Source organism: Trachypithecus francoisi, unplaced genomic scaffold (genome assembly GCF_009764315.1).
Source record: "Trachypithecus francoisi isolate TF-2019V2 unplaced genomic scaffold, Tfra_2.0 Lachesis_group6, whole genome shotgun sequence".
NCBI lineage: Eukaryota > Metazoa > Chordata > Mammalia > Primates > Cercopithecidae > Trachypithecus > Trachypithecus francoisi.
Window position 1 is genome coordinate 108,571,040 of NW_022681471.1, and position 20,564 is coordinate 108,591,603.

General features: G+C 36.0%; 1 protein-coding gene across 1 annotated transcript in view; it reads right to left on the bottom strand.

Annotated features, from left to right (window-relative positions):
• Positions 1 to 20,564, bottom strand: part of IL1RAPL1 (interleukin 1 receptor accessory protein like 1) — a 708,593-nt gene that overhangs the window by 573,212 nt on the left and 114,817 nt on the right.

The window sequence follows — 20,564 nt, forward strand, 5'->3', positions numbered from 1 at the left end:
TCATGCCATTGCACTCCAGCCTGGGAGACAAGAGCGAAACTCTGCTTCCAAAAAAAAAAAAAAAAAAAAAATCTGAGTATTTTCCTGGAATTAATGACTAGAGATTATTTGAATGAGAAGTATATGTCATTAAGTATATGTAATTAATTATTTTGTCTTACCTCCTACATATATCTTTTCTGCAAACTAACTGCCTTGCCTTTGTTTCAGTCCTTCATCTGCCATCCAAAGAGTGCATTTCAAACTATCTGGGTTAAAGATCTGCTTCACTGTATTATTTCCAATCTTCATTTTGAATAGCACCAGAAGTAGCTATAACTTCTTATTTATTTATTTTTTTTTTGAGATGGAGTTTTGCTCTGTTGCCCAGGCTGGAGTGCAGTGGCCGGATCTCAGCTCACTGCAGGCTCCGCCTCCTGGGTTCATGCCATTCTCCTGCCTCAGCCTCCCAAGTAGCTGGGACTACAGGCGCCGGCCCCCTCGCCCGGCTAGTTTTTTTGTATTTTTTAGTAGAGACGGGGTTTCACCGTGTTAGCCAGGATGGTCTCGATCTCCTGACCTCGTGATCCGCCCGCCTCGGCCTCCCAAAGTGCTGGGATTACATGAAGGGTGGCCTGCCCCTCCACACCTGTGGGTGTTTCTCGTTTAGGTGGAACGAGACTTGAGAAAAGAAATAAGACACAGACACAAAGTATAGAGAAAGAAAAGCGGGGTCCAGGGGACCGGCGCTCAGCTTACAGAGGACCCACACGGGCACCGGTCTCTGAGTTCCCTTAGTATTTATTGATAATTATCTTTACCATCTTAAACATAAGGGAGTGGCTGGGCAATAGGATCATTGTAGGGAGGAAATCAGCAGTAAGACATATGAACAAAAATCCCTGTGACATGAATGAATTTAAAGGAAAATGCTGTGCCTTGAGATGCATATGCAAACTCTCCATAAACCTTTTAGCAGTATTGCTCCACCAAGTCCCACCTTATTCCTAAAGGCGGTTTTCTCCTTGCTCAGTAAACAAAGCACACAATGGGTTTTACACGGAGATGTTCCATTGCCCGGGACGGGCAGGATTTTTAACCAGCAAGCTGCCTTCAGGTACTTGTTTAACAAAGACACATCCTGCACAGCCCAATATCCATTAAGCCTTGAGTCACCACAGCACATGTCTCTTGCAAGGACAAGGTTGGGGGTAGGGTCACAGATTAACAGCATCTCAAATACAGAACCAAATGGAGTCTCTTATGTCTACTACCTTCTATATAGACACAGTAACAGGCTGATCTCTTTCTTTTCCCCACAATTACAGGCTTGAGCCAACGCGCCGGGCCAACTTCTTAACTTTATCATAAACAACATACAGATCTTATAACTAAAGAACACATTTATTTATACAATTAGATTTTATAAATAGCTTGCAAAAGTATAAAATTATTGCTCTGAGTGTAATTTTATTTCTTACTAAATGTTTACCAAATGACAGTGTTGAAACAATGACACATGAAAAGGAAGGTCAACACTATTGGGTTTATTTAACTCAAAGACAAATTAGATTAACATAAAATGATCTGATTATATACCCCAAATAGAAAACATCATCCAAACTACTTCATTATATTTGTTTGTTTGCCTTTTTTTTTGAGAGGGAGTCTCGCTGTGTCTCCCAGGTTGGAGTGCAGTGGCCGGATCTCAGCTCACTGCAAGCTCCGCCTCCCGGGTTCACGCCATTCTCCTGCCTCAGCCTCCCGAGGAGGTGGGACTACAGGCGCCCGCCACCTCGCCCGGCTAGTTTTTTTTGTATTTTTTATAGAGACGGGGTTTCACCGTGTTAGCCAGGATGGTCTCGATCTCCTGACCTCGTGATCCGCCCATCTCGGCCTCCGAAAGTGCTGAGATTACAGGCTTGAGCCACCGCGCCCGGCCTTCATTATATTTGTATTCAGCCTTTTGTTTTAACTTAATTTTAGCAATGTCATAACCTACTAATGAATAGTAAATAGCTTACTACCTATTTGCTGCCCCCATAATATATTGTTTTAATATTACTGGTTATTTTTCATATATCTTCTACTTCACTTCCTTCATGTTTGGTGCTGATAACTATAATTGACTTAATATTCTGAAAGAGTTACGTCATTAACTAGCTCAATTACACCATATCAACAATATCTAATTGGAAACATTGTGTTTTCAGGTTACATTTTGAGTACTGGACTTATAAAAGTTGATACACAGAAACATGATACATGGATAATCAAGCTTCCCTTTAAAGGTTTAAAATATATTTTACTTCTTTGGCTGGGCACAGTGGCTCACACCTGTAATCCCAGCACTTTGGGAGGCCAGGGTGGGCAGGTCAAGAGGTCAGGAGTTCTAGTCCAGCCTGACCAACATGGCGAACCCCATCTCTACTAAAAAAATACAAAAATTAGCGGAGCTTGGTGGCGTGCACCTGTAATCCCAGCTACTCATGAGGCTGAGGCAGGAGAATCGTTTGAAATCCAGGAGGCAGATGTTGCAGTGAGCTGAGATCGCACCACTGCACTCCAGCCTGGATGACAGGACAAGACTCCATCTCAAAATATATATATATATATATATATATGTGTGTACATATATAGGTATATATGTATTTATATATAACTATTTAAAAAGAACACATTTCTCTGTGCTTCTCTCATCCTTAAATTGACAGCACAAACCACGATTTTAAAATAAAAGCTCAGTGTATGCTTTGTAATCATAGCTAAAATTTTGAAAGCCAAAATATTTAAGTAAATATTAGAAACTGGAAGACTCTGGAGGCGGGTAATAGAAATAGTAGCATTTAAATTCATGTGTAGAGTATGCGTCAAGATTTGGTGAATAAAGCAAATATGTTCTTCAAATGATGACAGTATGTAAACAGAACATAATTATCTAATGGAACATTAACAATAAGTACTCATTAAAAGTTTCAAAATTTCAATTGTTAACATCAGAAGACAGTAGTGACTATATACAGCATTTCTGTTTTCAAAATAATATTCACGAAAGTTGTATTTTTTTCCTTCCCTGAAAAACATATTGCACTTATCACTTGAGACATTGTCTATGATATTTGTAAACAGTCTTTGATGCCATTTATATACCAAAATTCCTGGTTGATGTGTTGGAGTAGAACCCGATGATCAACGCAACAAACGATAAAGAAATATATAGTAAGGTCTTCTAATTAAGGCATAGAGTAAGCTACTTCTTTACATCTTACATAGAATCATAATGTCTTTAATTTGCATATTCATACTGAACTGCCCATTTACAATTCACTGGATTTTTAGGTCCTCCAGATGGAACAACAGATGCTAATATAATGACTAAAAGCCTTGGTCAAGCATTTTAAGAAATGAAAACATTAAATCTCTTATGATGCAAAAGTTATATATTTTGACACGAATAACACCAACTCCATTTTCATGCAGTTTTCTCAAAAATAGTTTTTAGAAATTCTTCTAAATATATGTTACAAAATATCTACATCAATTGCAAGTTAAGAGTTACCTTTTGGTTTTATCGTCAAGAAAGAGCCTTCAATATTGTGGTAAAGACAAGGGAAAACTAACCCTGGGATATAATTAGTGAACCTTTTCATAGTGTAAAAATAATAGAAGCTCTTTCAAATAGTGCAAACACTTTAAAAATAACATTCATTATTTTAAATTCCCTTATGTAATTATTAAACTGTCATATCAAAACCTAATGTTTTGATTTTTTAAATTGCTCCCTATTTTGTAAACTACAACATATCAGGAAAAATGAGTCATAAAAATTTTAACACAATAAAAAAATTACCAGAGTCTCAGTGACCTTCCTACAATTTGTCTATGCCTGAACATGCCTTAAATGGGTTTCTGTCATATTTTTAAAACCTCCAAAGAATACAGCACCAAAAGTCTTTCCTATTATTGAGCAGTGTTTTTTGTTTGTTTTTTCCAGGAACCATCCTTAAATGCTAAAATCATAGAGCTATAAATTTAATCAATATTTTTTAAAAAAACAACTTGTAAATCCTCATGAAACTCATTACCTGCTGTATTTTTAATGTGGTCACTGTTTGCTACTCTTCCATTACTCTGAACACTTCCAATACTTAACGTCTTATTATGGCACATCATTGAGGTTTTTTTGCTGTTTGTTTGTTTTGAGACAGAGTCTCACTCTGTCGCCCAGGCTGCAGTGCACTGGCGCAGTTTTGGCTCACTGCAACCTCCGCCCCCCCAGGTTCAAGTGATTCTCGTGTCTCAGCTTCCCAAGTAGCTGGGACTACAGGTGTGCGCCACCACACCTAGCTAATTTTTGCATTTTTAGTAGAAACAAGGTTTCACCATGTCTCGAACTCCTGACCTCAGGTGATCTGCCTGCCTTGGCCTCCCAAAGTGCTAGGATTACTGGCATGAGCCAACGTGCCTCGCCCAGAGTTTTTTAAAATCCAAGTAACAGTAATATTCTCAGTTCCTTTAACCTTTCCTATTTTGTAAATCTCTAGTTATTACCATACCATTATCCACATTCCTACCTAAACTCTCACTGTTCCTCATAATCTGGTGTCTAGGAAAGAAGAAAAACAAATCTGATACCTCATTAAGTATAATACACAAAGTAAGTATAATAAGAAATTAGCTTGTGGTTTTATTTTCTTTCTTAATCTTGCATACGTTAAGCTGTCAGAGTTTAGTTTGTTAACAAAAACCCCCATGTTGAAGGAACAGCATGGTTATACTGCTATTGCAGTGACTCAATTGTTGATTTTATGCATTGTTGTTCATTTTGAAAAATAATATAATAGAAATTTATTCAAATTAATAATGGCATGATACAACATTATTTAGTCCAGTGGGAACCTACTGCTTAAAGAAATCAACTTGGTTTTATTTATGCCAAGTAACAAATTTCTGACACTAAGTGGCAAAAATAAAATTAAAACTATAAGTGCTGTATATAAAATTGGTTTAATGACTGGGCGTGGTGGCTCACGCCTGTAATCCCAGCACTTTGGGAGGTCGAGGCAGGTGGATCACGGTATCAGGAGTTTGAGACCATCCTGGCTAAAACGGTGAAATCCCGCCTCTACTAAGAATACAAAAAATTAGCCAGGCATGGTGGCATGCGCCTGTAATCCCAGCTACCTGGGAGGCTGAGGCAGGAGAATCACTTGAACTCGGGAGGCGGAGGTCGCACTGAGCCAAGATTGCACCACTGCACTCCAGCCTGGGTGACAGAGCAAGACGCTGTCTCAAAGAAAAAAAAAAATGGTTTAATAATTGTCTATCCAATAGAAATACATATTTATAGATACATATTATATAGATCTATGTATACACACATTTATGTGCATGTAGATATAGGCATCATCACACTAAGACATCTAATTCACTTATTAAACCATAAAGAAATGTATCTCACTCAATATCACGTAAGTTTTAAACAGGTTTTAGGGGTGACACGAGATGCTAAGTTTAGTCTTTATATTTTAACGAGTTTGCATGGAATAATGAACCAAATGCTTTTAGCCCTGAGGTTACAGTCATCTTTATTAATGCTACCTAGAGACTTAATTGTCATAAAATATGTTGGAATCTTTCTTCAAGATTCTATATCCTTATTATGTCATATTTTACTCTTAAAACTTTTACTTTTAGATGTGTAGTCATCTAATCTCACCAGAAATACATCATCCTAGAGTACATTTTCAATCTTTGATTTGATGAGACTGAGAAGATAATGTTGAGCAATAGAAGTTTCTTTAGCTTATCTTGCTAATCCTTCCACACCAGAGACTCTGTACTGAAATAGGTGCAATATTGAGTTTTCAGTCAATTTTGCTGATGTCAAAACTAAAAGCAGTTAATATAAAGTGCCGACATAATGGTTTGAGCTTCGTAAGTTTTACAGAAAAATCAATGTCTGTCAAAGTAGAGAGCCAACATGAAGTAGAGAAAAGATGATCTTTACGAAAAAAATCTTTGATATGATATTTTTCTTTTTTGAGTGAGGGTTTCTTTCCCACAGCCTGGACCTCTTGGGCTCAGGCAATTCTTCCACCTCAGCCTCTCAAGTAGCAGGAACTACAGACGTGCACCACCATGCCCAGCTAATTCTTTGTATTTTTTTTGTAGAGATAGGGTTTCACCATGTTGCCCAGGCTGATCCTAAACTCCTGGGCTCAAGTGGTCCTCTCACCTCAGCCTCCCAAAGTGCTGGCTTTACAGGTGCAAGCCATCGCACTCGACAAATAATTTTAAAAATACTCTCCAAACTATTAAGAACAACCATTTATTTTCAAATGGACCTTTTTGAGTGTGTGGTAAGATATATAAGATAAAAAGTTACCATTTTAACCAATTTTAAGTGTACAATAAATGGCATTAAATACATTTACAATGTTGTGCTACCATCACCTTTATCCATTGCTTGATCTTTTTTTTTTATCATCCCAAACTGAATCTCTAACTACTGAACAATAACTTCCCATTTCCCTGTTCTCCAACCCTTAATAATCTTTTTTTTTTTTTTTTTTTTTTTTTTGAGGTGGAGTCTCGCTCTGTCGCCCGGACTGGAGTGCAGTGGCCGGATCTCAGCTCACTGCAAGCTCCGCCTCCCGGTTTACGCCATTCTCCTGCCTCAGCCTCCGAGTAGCTGGGACTACAGGCGCCCGCCACCTCACCCGGCTAATTTTTGTATTTTTAGTAGAGACGGAGTTTCACCGTGTTAGCCAGGATGGTCTCGATCTCCTGACCTCGTGATCCGCCCGTCTCGGCCTCCCAAAGTGCTGGGATTACAGGCTTGAGCCACCGCGCCTGGCCAATAATCTCTATTTTACTTTCTGTCTCTATGAATTTGCCTATTCTAGGTACCTCATATGAGAGGAATCATGCTCAAATGGGTCTTTGGAATGCTAACCACAAAAAGGAATCAGTTTTGTAAAACAGAAAATAATATTATTGCCAAAAAAAAAAAAAAAAAAAACTACAGAAAAATGTTCCCCTGATTTCTTGGATGCAAATAAGTGATTTTAATAGTCAATAAGACATATATTAACATAGGGGCACACACACACACTATATATATACACACACATACATATGTATGTATGCATGTATATACATATAATATATATAATCATCTATCAAAGTAGTAAATGCACATATTCATTATTTACCCCAGTTAAAGACATTGAACTGCATTTGTTAGTAGCTTGCACACAAATAAGATATTCTGAGTTTTCTCCACACATAGAAACCATTACTTAGTGGTCAATGAATGTTGGTCAATAATTGTATTGATGATAATCAGTGACATTTGACAGAATAGATTAAGATTATAAATATTAAAATTACATTAACTGAAACAAACCAAGTATATTAGTCTGTTCTCATGCTGCTAATAAAGAAATACCTGAGACTGAGTAATTTATGAAGGAAAGAGGTTTAATACACACACAGTTCCACATGGCTGGGAAATCATGGCAGAAGATGAAGGAAGAGCAAAGGGGTGTCTTACATGGCAGCAGGCAAGAGAGCGCGTGCAGCAGAACTCCCCTTTTATAAACCCATCAGATCTCATAAGACTTATTCACTATCCCGAGAACAGCATGGGAAAGACAGGCCCCCATGATTCCATTACCTCTAACAGGGTCCATCCCACAAGATGTGGGAATTATGGGAGCTACAATTTAAGATGACATTTGGGTGGGGACATAGCCAAATCAGATCACCAAGGTAAAGATTCAAAAATCAAACCAAATCATGGCAGTAGCCACTTCAATTTGTACATTCCTTTATAGTCTGGTTTGATGCATCTGCGTTTACCCCTCACCAAAGCACTGTGAGTGATGATTATTCACAGTCTCAACACTAACACAACATTTATGAAGACAGATAACTTGGTTAAGGTCATTGAGCCCAGGCATGGCAGCTCCACCAATGGAACTAAGACAACCCTTAGATGCTTGGTCTTGTGTGTTTCCCTTACACTTCTCCAGGCTGAGATCACCTTTCACTTTCAAGAGCAGCTCTGTGCAATAGAAATATAAGCCGAACTACATATACAACTAAAAATTTTCTAGCAGCTACATTTAAAAAAGTGAAAAGAGGTATAATCAGTTTTGTAGTATATCTTATTTAACAAAATATTATCACTTCAACATATCAATATAAAAAATTGCTAAAGAGATATTTTGCATTATTTTTGTCATACTAAGTCTTAAAAATCCAGCACATATTTTACATTTGAAATACTTAGCACATATTTTACATTTAAAATATCTCAATCCAGTCTAGCCAAATTTCAGTTGCTCAGTGGAAACATGGTGCTTGTGGCTATTATATTGGACAGACCCTGGTAGATGTTTTACCTTTTTCTCTAATTAACTCAATAAGAATTTTTTTTTTTTTTTTTTTTTTTTGATGGAGTCTTGTTCTGTTGCCCAGGCTGAAGCATAGTGGTTTGATCTCGGCTCACTGCAACTTCTGCCTCCCGGGTTCAAGCAATTCTCCTGCCTCAGCCTCCCGAGTAGCTAAGACTACCGGTGCACACTACCATGCCTGGCTAACTTTTGTATTTTTAGTGGAGACAGGGTTTTGCCATGTTGGCCAGGCTGGTCCTGAACTCCTGACCTCAGATGATCCACCCACTTCAGCCTCCCAAAGTTCTGGGATTACAGATGTGAGCCACCATGCCAGCCATAAACCAATAATTCTATTAAGGAGTATTTATTGAACAGCTTTTTCACTCTCAAAATTGAGTTCGTTAGAATGAATATAAGAGAATTTGAAAATCTGAAGCAGTAGAGTGCAAATAAAGAAGGAAATTTCATTAGAAATATTGATAATGATTTGTATTTAAAAGTATAAATATGTGTCCAAAAGTACTTTGAATTTTCTCCTTGATAAATACAGATAGTAATGCCTATAAATAATTGTGTATAGTACCTGCCATATGGTTAGCAGTAAAAAAAAAAAAAAAAAAAAAAAAGTAGTTGTTTCTTTAACAATGAGATAAGAATGAGTTTAACTGAAAATCTAGAACTAATACAGCTTCTAACACCTGGGGTGGACAGAATGGATGACTGTGTCATTTCTAAGAGGCAAGCAATTCGTTGGATTACACTGGCAGGGTTATTATAATGAAAACACTCTCAGTACACTTGAAATTCAATGCTGTCAAAGAAAATCAGCAAAAAAATTAAAGACTAGTTCTTGCTGATGAACTATGTCAGGCAACAACAGCAATAGGGCAGCGAGAAAATTGAATCAAATCAAAATGCATATACAACTGGGGCAGAAAGTGCTGCTGACCAATTGCCTTTCTTAATATTTATGCTCTCACACAGGCATCACAAATACTGGTATTGTTTCAGATTTTTTAAAATGTCACCCATCATTTTAGGCATAGCTAATTTCTAGCCTGTATTTATGGATTCTAGTACCTGAATCTAGCACGGGCTGGTCTCAACTCAAGTAATCTCCTGCTTCACCCTCCGAAAGCACCCATATTACAGGTGTGAACCACTGAGCCTGGTCCCTTTTTATTTTTTAAATGCTGTCTTGAACCAGGAGGACCCTGTTGAAGCCCTTCCTGGAGACTGGTCAATTCTTCTTGAGTAGCAAATTGGAGACTTTTTTGACCAAGGGTCTACTAACCAAAAGGACTGAAGGAAAGAGAGGAGTGGTACTCCAAAGGAAATTGGAGGTGTTAAAAGAAGTGAAACATATTCTAGGCTCTAATATAAACAGCAGATGACTACTACTTCTAAACTTAATGATTTCTTAAAGATTATAAAATGTGATTTGATATTCATAAAATTATTATTTGAATTATGTAACTTTTTTGTACTTCAATATTGCTAAATAAAAATCAGACCCAGAGATTTTTTTAAGAACATTCTTGCAAGCTCAACTAATCATCTAATCATTTAAAATGGTATTTCTATTTATTTCATCTAGTTTTTTTTTTTTTTTTTTTGAGATGAAGTCTTGCTCTGTTGCTCAGGCTGGAGTGCAGTGGCCGGATCTCAGCTCACTGCAAGCTCCGCCTCCCGGGTTTACGCCATTCTCCCGCCTCAGCCTCCTGAGTAGCTGGGACTACAGGCGCCCGCCACCTCGTCCGGCTAGTTTTTTTTTGTATTTTTTAGTAGAGACGGGGTTTCACCATATTAGCCAGGATGGTCTCGATCTCCTGACCTCGTGATCCGCCCGTCTAGGCCTCCCAAAGTGCCGGGATTACAGGCTTGAGCCACCGTGCCCGGCCTTATTTCATCTAGTTTTTCTCGCTGCTTCAGAGCCGCAAACGGAGGTCTAGTTGACCACATTTTCCAGAAATGGATGTTCATCTTTTATTAATTCAAAAGTCCATATGAAGTGGGAATAAAATAATGAATTATTTTCAAGTGCAATTTATGAAATCTATAAGAATATTAGGTATTTGGCAAGCACTGGAAAATATTTTTTTTTTTTTTTTTTTTTGAGACAGAGTCTCATTCTGTTACCCAGGCTAGAGTGCAGTGGCGCAATCTTGGCTCACTGCAACCTCTGCCTCCCAGTTTCAAGCGATTCTCCTGCCTCATCCTCCTGAGTAGCTGGGACTACAGGCACACACTACCACATCCCCCTAATTTTTGTATTTTTAGTAGAGACGGGGTTTCACCACATTGACCAGGATGGTCTTGATCTCTTGACCTTGTGATCTGCCTGCCACAGCCTCCCAAAGTGCTGGGATTACAGGCATAAGCCACTGCGCCTGGCGAGCACTGGAAAAATTTTTAAGGGTGAGTAAGTTGAGGTTATGTGGATTAAATGAGTCATTATAAATAAGAATTTAGAACAGATACTGGCACACGGTAAATACTCAGTAGGTGTTAACTATTCTAATTATTAATATTTAACTTTTCTTATATTAATGGAAATCATTCATGTTTATGAGGTCTTGTTTTCCCCATGGCCAGAAATGGCACATTCCAACCTTGCTATGAATATGTTCTAAAATGTATACGTTTTCTGCTCAAGAGTAAAAAGATGTTTTTATTCAAACTTACTGCACCTTAACAATAAATGTTTATTTGATTCATACATTTTTGAACAACCTATTTAGTATACTAAGATTAAAGAATAAATTAAGGCAATGGGTGTCAGTTGTTTCAGGACAGTTATTGGTAATCACTCATGAAAGAGCTCTTTTGTTTTAGGGATTCAACTCCAAATCAACATTAGATAGCCAAGTTGATTAAATTCAGTTTCACCATATTTATGAGCATTTTTCTCTTTTAATTCAAAAGTGTGAATTAATCTAAATGATAGGTGAGTTACAAAAATATGGTAGATATTTACTTATAAAACAGCTACAACTGTAATATGTATCAATTCATCAAAAATAATATACATGATGGTTTTTGCGGGTATGGATCCTGGAATGTTAGCAAACGTACAAAGTCAAGTCTGGAAAGATCTGCCCCTTTTATCAATTTCATCAATTATTGTTAAGCTGTAGTCAGTGAAAGCACACTTTAATCCATGAAGTAATTTAACAAAAACAGTTTTTTTTAAAGGAGAAAAAAAATAGACATTTTTTTGAAAGAAATAGGAAAAAAAAAGAAGCCATCACTCCACCCCCAGGCTAGACCACAATACACCGCTTAATTACATCAATGGCAGAAGAATTAGAGGTCTCAGTTAATGTGTTTCCGTTGAACTTAAAATATAAATCTCTCATAGCGATCAGCAGAGCTAATATGAACACGACAGTGCCTTGCTATTAATTATCCAGTGGAGTAAATCATAGACTGAAGTTCAGGGAATTAAATTTTATTTCCAAATTTGTCACTATGATGTTTTGTGACCTTGATAAAGCCACTTAACCTTTCTTTGCCTCAGCTTCCTCATCCATTAAAAGAGGAGGAAGATGTATCTTTTGAGAGCATAAATGCAGTCCGTGGTTGATCGGGAAGTAGTTTAAATATTCTGCTGTATCAACTGTTAAAAAGTTATATAAAGTATAAAAATGCTACCTAGACTATCACATCCTTGTAGCAATCATCTCTTTCATTTTGCTTCTTTTCAAGTCAGTTTTCCTTTCTTCACTTCCTCACTCTGCTTGCTGACTCTCACATTTACTTGGGAAAATTTTTTTCTGACATAACATTTTAACAAGGTATTCCCTTACCATTACTTAATTCTATGATCTGGCCTTAGAAATTAATGGTGTTTCAACTGATCTGACTCATTTCCAACTTTATGATGGAAATATAGTTCTTACTTTGTTTTAAATCCTTCTTTTAAAAATAATAGAAAAATATTTTGGCCTGAAGAGGAAATAAGCATTAAATGGGCAAAAGTGAGTATAATGTAATGTAATCAATACATCTAAAAAAATACCTATATAGTGTATATTTCTTTTTTTCTTAGACCTAACAAAGCCAAAAAATATGTATCATTACCAATACTTGTATTTTTTGTCTACATAGTCAGCATTTATGATGAGTCAAGTTGATGTAATTTATTTTGGAATCACTAGATTGCTTATGGACCACTCCTGGATATGATGTTTTCCCTATACCCACATTCCCACATATATCTGACAGAAGGCTAGGGTAGAGTCTGGATGTGAATTAGAGTTTAGTGCAAGGAACCCTAGGATATGGCAATGTATATCAATACAAACTTGAATATTTTCACATTTTTATTCAACAGTATGGAAGTACAGAAGATTGTTACACAGTCCAAAACAAAATTTTATGCATATCAAATTAGATTTTATAATCTTTAAGAAATCATAATGTGTAGAAGTAGTGGAAAATGGCTTTTTATGTTCCTTAGAATAATTTTCACTGATTTTGGCACCTCCAACTTTCTTTGGAGTACTTCTCCTCTCCTCCCTTTAGTCAATTCGGTTAGGACAGGCCATGACCCAAATTAGCCTAAACAATCGTTAGTCAATTTGAAAATATACATACGTTTAACAAGCAAATCCTTTCCTAGGTAAAAATCCTACAGAAATGCTTGCTTATATGTTCAAGGAAATGTGTAAGTGTTTGTGTGTATATACGTGCGTACCTAAGATGGTTAACAACAAAATTACTTAAATAAGCAAAAAATTAAAACAAGCCCTGATGTCTATCAACACACTGAGATTTTCATAAAATGAAATAACATAGCATCAAAATAATGCATACAGTGCAGATGAATGGAATAACATACATGCATATTTGAAACAAGATTGGGAGTTGAAGAAGCCGGACAGAATACACAATATGTGGGTCCTAATTTATAAGTTTCAAAACCAGGCAAAATGTAGCTTATCACTTTGTCATATACTATCAGCTAACACAGCTTTTAAAAACACAAGAAAATAAATACCCCCAAAGTCACATAATGAGGTACCTATCCAGTAGTGGAGAGGAAGAGGTTTATAATCAGAAGGGCATATGGGGGTTTCTGTGGGGCCTATAGTATTCTACTTCTTTGCCTAGTTGAGTTCTTTTGATAGCATGCTAAGCAGCTACGTGTTTACATTTTATACACTTTTTGGTTATATATGTTATTATTAAAAGAAATAAGTAAAAATATGTACTGAATTCTGTATTTTTTATTAGGAGAAAAATCTCTAACTAAAGAGAGGTGAATAATACATTCCAGAAAAAATATAAAAGCATATTAAACAGCTTTATACAGAGCCTTTTGCATATAACATTTTAAACAATGTCTCCATTCAAAACAGACATATCTTCCAATAAAAACTGTAATGAATTTTGTCAAGAAAGAGAAGTTATTCTAGTGTAAGACAGAATCAAGAATAAAACCTCTCTTCATACACTGGGATGATGTGTTAAAAATGAACATAATCATCTCTATAGGAATAGTCAGCACTGTATTCATACCTAAACGTTCAACTACAGGTAGGCATTTGACTTAACAACATAAGAAAAGTGATGTTATTTGACTTAAATCTCAATACAAATCAGCAATATAACGTAGAAAATGAAAAGGTTTATGTAAAACTCGGTAGTATTAGATTTATGCAAATGTAATGGCGGCTTTTGCCATTGCTTTCCATGGCAAAAATCCACAAAGTAATGGCTAAAACCACAATTATGTTTGCATCAACGTAAATATTAATAAAAACAGAGTGTGAGACCTGGATGGAGGGTATTATTCCTCCACGATTTTTTTCTACTTTTCAAGTGTCAAGAGTATTATTTTGCCAATTATAAACACATTTTAAAAGCAACTAATTTAAATTGGATTGTGTCAATCACAGTGAATTCATTCACTCAAGAATGCACATCTGCTGAGTGACAACTATAGGTGAGACATTGTGCTAGATTCTCATTGAGTTCGGGAACTCCAGACTGAAAATGACATTGCCATTTTTGGTTTCGGCTTCTACATGTAAATAGCTCAGAAGCTGTCACTCCATTGCCACACCAAGAAAAAGCTGGAAAAAAAACCTAAAAACTAAAATATTTTGAGAACTGAGGTTTCAGGGCAAACCACCACCCCAAAATTTGAAGAGCAGGTAAATAAATCCCAGAGAGTCACAGCTGAGATCACTATTACTTACTTGGACCAGAAGCCATTAAGCAATACATTGCATCAGCAATCATCAGAACCAGACTCAGATATGACACAGATGTTAAAATTATCATACAGGGAATTTAAAATGACTATGTTTAATATAGTAAGTGCTCTAATGGGACAAAATAGATCACATGATAGAACAGACGGGTAATATAAGAAAAGAGATTGCAATGCTAAAAAGAATCAAAAGGAAATGCTAGATTTTTTAAAAAACAAACATTGTAACAGAAATGAAGAAGCCCTTTGATGGTCTCATCAGTACACTGGACACCAGTTCAGGAAAAAATGTGTGAGCTTGAAAATACATCAGTAGAACTTTATCAACTGACATGCAAAGAGAAAAATAAATGATAAAAACAGAAAAGAACATCCAAGAACTGTGAGATAATTTCAAATGGCGTAATGTATGTACAATCAGAATATCAAAAGCAGAAGAAAAAAGAATGGAGCAGAAGAAATATCTGAGTAATAATGGTTATGGAATTTTCAAAATTGACAGACATCAAACTAGAAATCCGGGAAGCTCAAAAAACTCTGAGTAAGATAAATAACAAAATCACTATATCTAGGCATATCATATTCAATCTACAGAAAAAAAAAAGACAATCTTGAAAGAACACAGAGAAAATAACATATCTATAGAGGCACAGAGATAAGTATCAGAGTGAACATCTCATCAAAAATCATGCAAGTAATAAAAGAGTGGAATGGAATATTGAAAGTGACAAAAGGAAAAAAGCACCAGTCAAAAATTCTATATCCAGGCTGGGTGCAGTGGCTTACGCCTGTAATCCCAGCACATTGGGAGGCCGAGGTGGGTGGATCACGAAGTCAGGATATCAAGAACATCCTGGACAGCATGGTGAAACCCCGTCTCTCCTAAGAATACAAAAATTAGCTGGGCATGGTAGCACGTGCCTGCAATCCCAGCTACTCAGGAGGGTGAGACAAGATAATTGCTTGAACTCAGGAGACAGAGGTTGCAGTGAGCCGAGATCATACCACTGCACTCCATCCTGGCCGACAGAGCAAGACTCCATCTCAAAAACAAAACAAAATGAAACAAAACAAAACAAAAGCAAAAAATAATAATAATAATAATTTCTATATCCAGCAAAATTATTTTTCAAAGAGGAAAAAGAAATAAAGGCATTCTCTGAAAAACAAAAACTAAGGGACATCATCACCACTGGACCTTCATCACAAGAAATGTCAAAGGAAGTTTTTCAGGCAGAAGAAAAGCGTATGGGATAGAAACTTGGATCTACATAAAGAAGAGTGCCAGAGAAGGAGTAAATGAAGGTAAAATAAAATATTTTATTTCTCTTATTCTAAATTGATGTAAAAGATAACTTTGTTTAAAATAACAGTAACAATATATTGGGTGATTATACAATATGGGTAAGTGAAATGAATGAGAGCAATGTCATAAAGGATAGGGGGAGGAACTGGGAGCACTCTGTAATAAGGTACCTGTACAACATAGTGTTTTTTGAAGATGGACTGAGATTAGTTTAAAATTGGAATATCCAGGGCTATCACTAAAATATATATCTAAAAACAAGAAAAATTGATGTAAAAATGGAAGAGATAAAATGCTCAATTAAAAGGAAGGAAGGCAGAAAAGAATGAAGGAAATGCATATTGCTAAGTGAAAGAAGCCAGTCTGAAAAGGCCAAAAACTGTATGATGTCAATTATATGATATTCTGGAAAAAGCAAAACTATAGTTATGGTGAAAAGATCAGTAGTTTCCAAGGATTCGGGAGGCAGAAAGAAGGGCTGAACATATGAAGCATAGAGTCTTTTTTAGGGCAGTGAAACTATTCTGTTACTTTTTAATTATGAATACATGACACTATGCATTTGTTTAAACTCACAGAACTTCACAGCACAAAGAGAGAACCTTAATGTACGCAAATTTTAAATATAATTCAGGAGGTCTGAGGATCATGGGAAATACAAAATATGATAAAACAATCTAACTATGTTACAAATATGTGAGATAACCTCACTGAAGCAGGTGAGGGGAAAGGTGCTGACCTTAGCAAATTTGGAAATGAGTGAGGTCTGTAAGGCTAAATGCTAAAATAATTGTACATAAACACAAAACAATCCAATTGATAAAGCTGTTTCCACATGGGCACAGGTTAAAAAATTGTGATCTCACTATACATTTATATTGGAAGTGAACAATTAAGTAAAAGAATGGCAGATGGTGAGAACCAGTTTTCTAACTACTGGATTGGGAGGTTACACATAAGGTAGGAAAAGAGGGTAAAATGATCCATATGATAATAAATTAGAGTTGGAAACACCAGTATGAACTCCGGTTTAACTCAGTATAAACACAGGTGGTTACACATACAAATATCTATAGATATGTGTATATGTGTATGTGTTACTACACGTATTTTTCCTTTTTCTGTCAATTAGAAGAGCTTCAAAACAACTATATCCCAGTAGCAATGAGTACTTTCAACATGAAGGTATTCATTTCTGGTATAATTCTCCAAAAAAAGCAACATAGGATCTTTGAAAACTATATATCTGATTTAGGGACTGGGGCAGGAAATATACAAGATGAGCTTAGAGTATCTTAAAGGGCCAGAAAGTAGGCAGGTACTCAAACATACATACACACACACACACACACACACACACACACACACACAAACACCCCAATATGAGTATGTCACAGGGACAAAGGAGGCAACTAAAAGAGCTCTTAATGACCAAAACTGTAATAATTTGAGCAACAAAATAAATAAGGTAATTTGGATTATAAAGCAAAGTATAAAATAACCCTAAGTCCAAACTGGTATAGAGCAACAACTGAATAAGTGGATAAACGTGGGAGAAGAGACACATATCTCATGTAGCAGAATACCAAACAAATTATGTGGACATTCTGCTCTCAAAGAGGTGGGACATAACCTCCCACTCCTTTAGCACGGATGGCATATAGTAAGTTCCTTCTAAAAACTACAGTATAAAAATGAGGAAGGGAGTAACTTTACAGTGAAAAAAACCTTCCTAACACTACCTCAGGTGATCAAGATCAACATCAACAGTGATAAGTCAGGCTGATATGACATGGTGTGATTTTACCTCTGTGGTTTTTCTTCCAAGGACATATCTCGTCTAATCATGAAAAATCTCAGAAAAATCCCAAATATAGTACATTTGATAAAATGTTCCTCAAAATTGTAAAGGTCATCAAAAAAAAAAAAAAAAAAAAAAAAAACGTAAAACAGTCACAACCAAGAGTATTTTAAGGAGACATGACAACTAAATGTTATGTGCTATTCTGGATGGGATCCTGGAACAGAAACAAGGATATCAGGTAAAAAGCATAGAAATCTAAATCAACTATGGACTTTACTGAATAATAATGTGCCAAAATCAGTTCATTAACTCTACTAAATATACCATATTAATATTAGATGTGAATAACAGGGGGAACTGAATACAGGCTATATGGGATGTCTACTATATTTTTTCTGTAAATCTAAAACTGTTCTAAAATCAAATGCTTATTAAAAAATAAAAGACATTGCCCTTGACTCTAAGTTGCTTACATTCTTATGAAAATACAGGAGTGTCAATAAACAGTTATGATGCAATGAGGTAAGTGCTCCAACAGAGATGCTAAAAGTGCTGTGGACGCATGGACTATGTGCCTCAACAAGAGGATAACATTTTAGCTGTGCCTTGAAGAAAGGGTAAGAATCAGGGATGTGACAAAGGAGAAGAAAAAAAAACCTTCCAGAGGGAGAAAACCATGAATAAGAGTTCAGAGGGAGGACATCTGGAGTAAGAACTTCAGTGTGGGTAAGGCTAATAAATGATAGAGGTTAGAGATGGTGCTGTAACATCTTTAAAGAAAAAAATTGAAAATGTTTCAGGACTTTGAGACCAGCTGGTCAAAGTGGTTAAACCTGGTCTCTACCAAAAATACAAAAATTAGCTGGGTGTGGTGGCATGGGCCTGTAATCCCAGCTACTCGGGAGGCTGAGGCAGGAGAATCTCTTGAACCTGGGAGGCGGAGGTTGCAGTGAGCCGAGATTGCACCACTGCACTCCAGCCTGGGCAACAAGGGTGAAACTCTGTCTCAAAGAAAAACAAAAAGATGTTTAAAATACCAAAAGTGCTGGACAGGTTTATAACTCCTTTCACTGTGATCTGTTTTGTTGAACCAGTACTTCACTTAGCTAAGGATATACATTTTCAAAAAGGGAAGGATCGCCCATAAAAGCTCACGATATTGCCTGCACATTTAGCCACTTCCTTCAGCCAGAAATTTCCTTTTTACATATAGAATTCCTCCTTTTTTTTTAAGTGACATTATAACAAACTTCAAATTCCACTAATTTAATACATTCCACAAAATCCAAATAATATCGTCTTTTCCATAATATTTTCATTAAATTGAATATGATAATGATGTGCAGAAAACTAAGATAAAAAACAGTGATTTCTTACTCAGATACTACCCATGTTTGTTGCTTCAACTGAGGGATATAATTTGGGTTTTAAGAAATGCTCTTTAATTTGGCCCCAAAGTAAATGTGCTAGAGTGTCACACCATTTAAAACAATGTTATACACAAATATATCTTCCCAACAGACATGTTGTGTTAATACCTAAAATGCATTTTAGTATATACTGTTCTTAATTCTAGGGCATGTAGCTCTCCATTAAACCAAAATTTCGCATCCAGTAAAACTGTTTCATAATTTATTTGCCCAAATCATTGTCTCAGGTAAGGCTACATACGATAGAAGTATTTATGATAATCAGTGGAATGAAAACTTTCATTAAAACTTTAACTATCTTCCTCTTGAAAATCAACACTTAATTATTGTTTGTTTTCATATAAAGAAAATAAGATATTTTTGGACAAATGAAGTTTAGGAAAGTACAGTTGCCCTGGAAAACATTTAGGAGATAAAGAGTTCTATTTTGGGTTCCATAAAATAGTCTTATACAAGCTGTTTTACCATTCGGAGCCCAATGTTCAGTATCCATGATATTGTGCTCCAATTGTCTCACACTAGGTAGTGGTTTAGAATCCTAGCATTTCTAGAAAGGAGAAAGAAGTGCTTACTAAAGATGACTTCTCTACTCTGAAGAATAAAGACTAGAAGTGCATCCTATTTTCTATTCAGAGTAGACTGCTTTACTTTATATTTTTAAGTTCCTTTGTCTCAACACTGCTGGTTGAAAAATCTACTTCAGTAGCGATTAAAGGGAAAAAATTAAGTAATAGATGAAAAACAAATTTCAAAATTGATTGTATAGAAACTCAAGTATAGCCAGATACCTTAAAGAAATGAATTATTATAAGATGTAGGTGACTTCCACAAAACACTCTTCATATACAGGGAAAACTAATTTCAAGTGGATCAATGAACAAATAAAATTGTTTAATTTAAAACAGCTAATGTCCTTTTTATGCTTTTCTATGTAAGTTTTACAAGTATGATCATACACAAAAGTCACCAAGAAGAATCTCTCAATAAGAATATGAGAATAATGTTTTTAACTTCTGAATGTTCTTATTATCCCCACTTTTCTCATGAAACCACCTTGTAAGAAAAAAAATGCATGAATGCAATTTTTATGTGACAAAAATGATGCACATTTGGATATAATTCTGCATTTTGCAAATTTATATCATTCATATTACCTTACTTCATTTGATCCTTGCAAAAACCCTATGAAATAAGAACAGCACGTTTTATCATCACCATTTTATACATGAGGAAACTAATATGCTGCAGGTTGTGGAGACTCCACCAACCTACGTGACTAGTGAGTTGCAGATTCATGATTATAGGTAGTGTTCTGAATCTTGTCCTCATGTCCTTCCAACTTAGCAACCAGCTATGAAAATGACTCTATGCACCACGTCTCACATAATTATTCAGTGACTGCACCTGAAGTTATGCTATT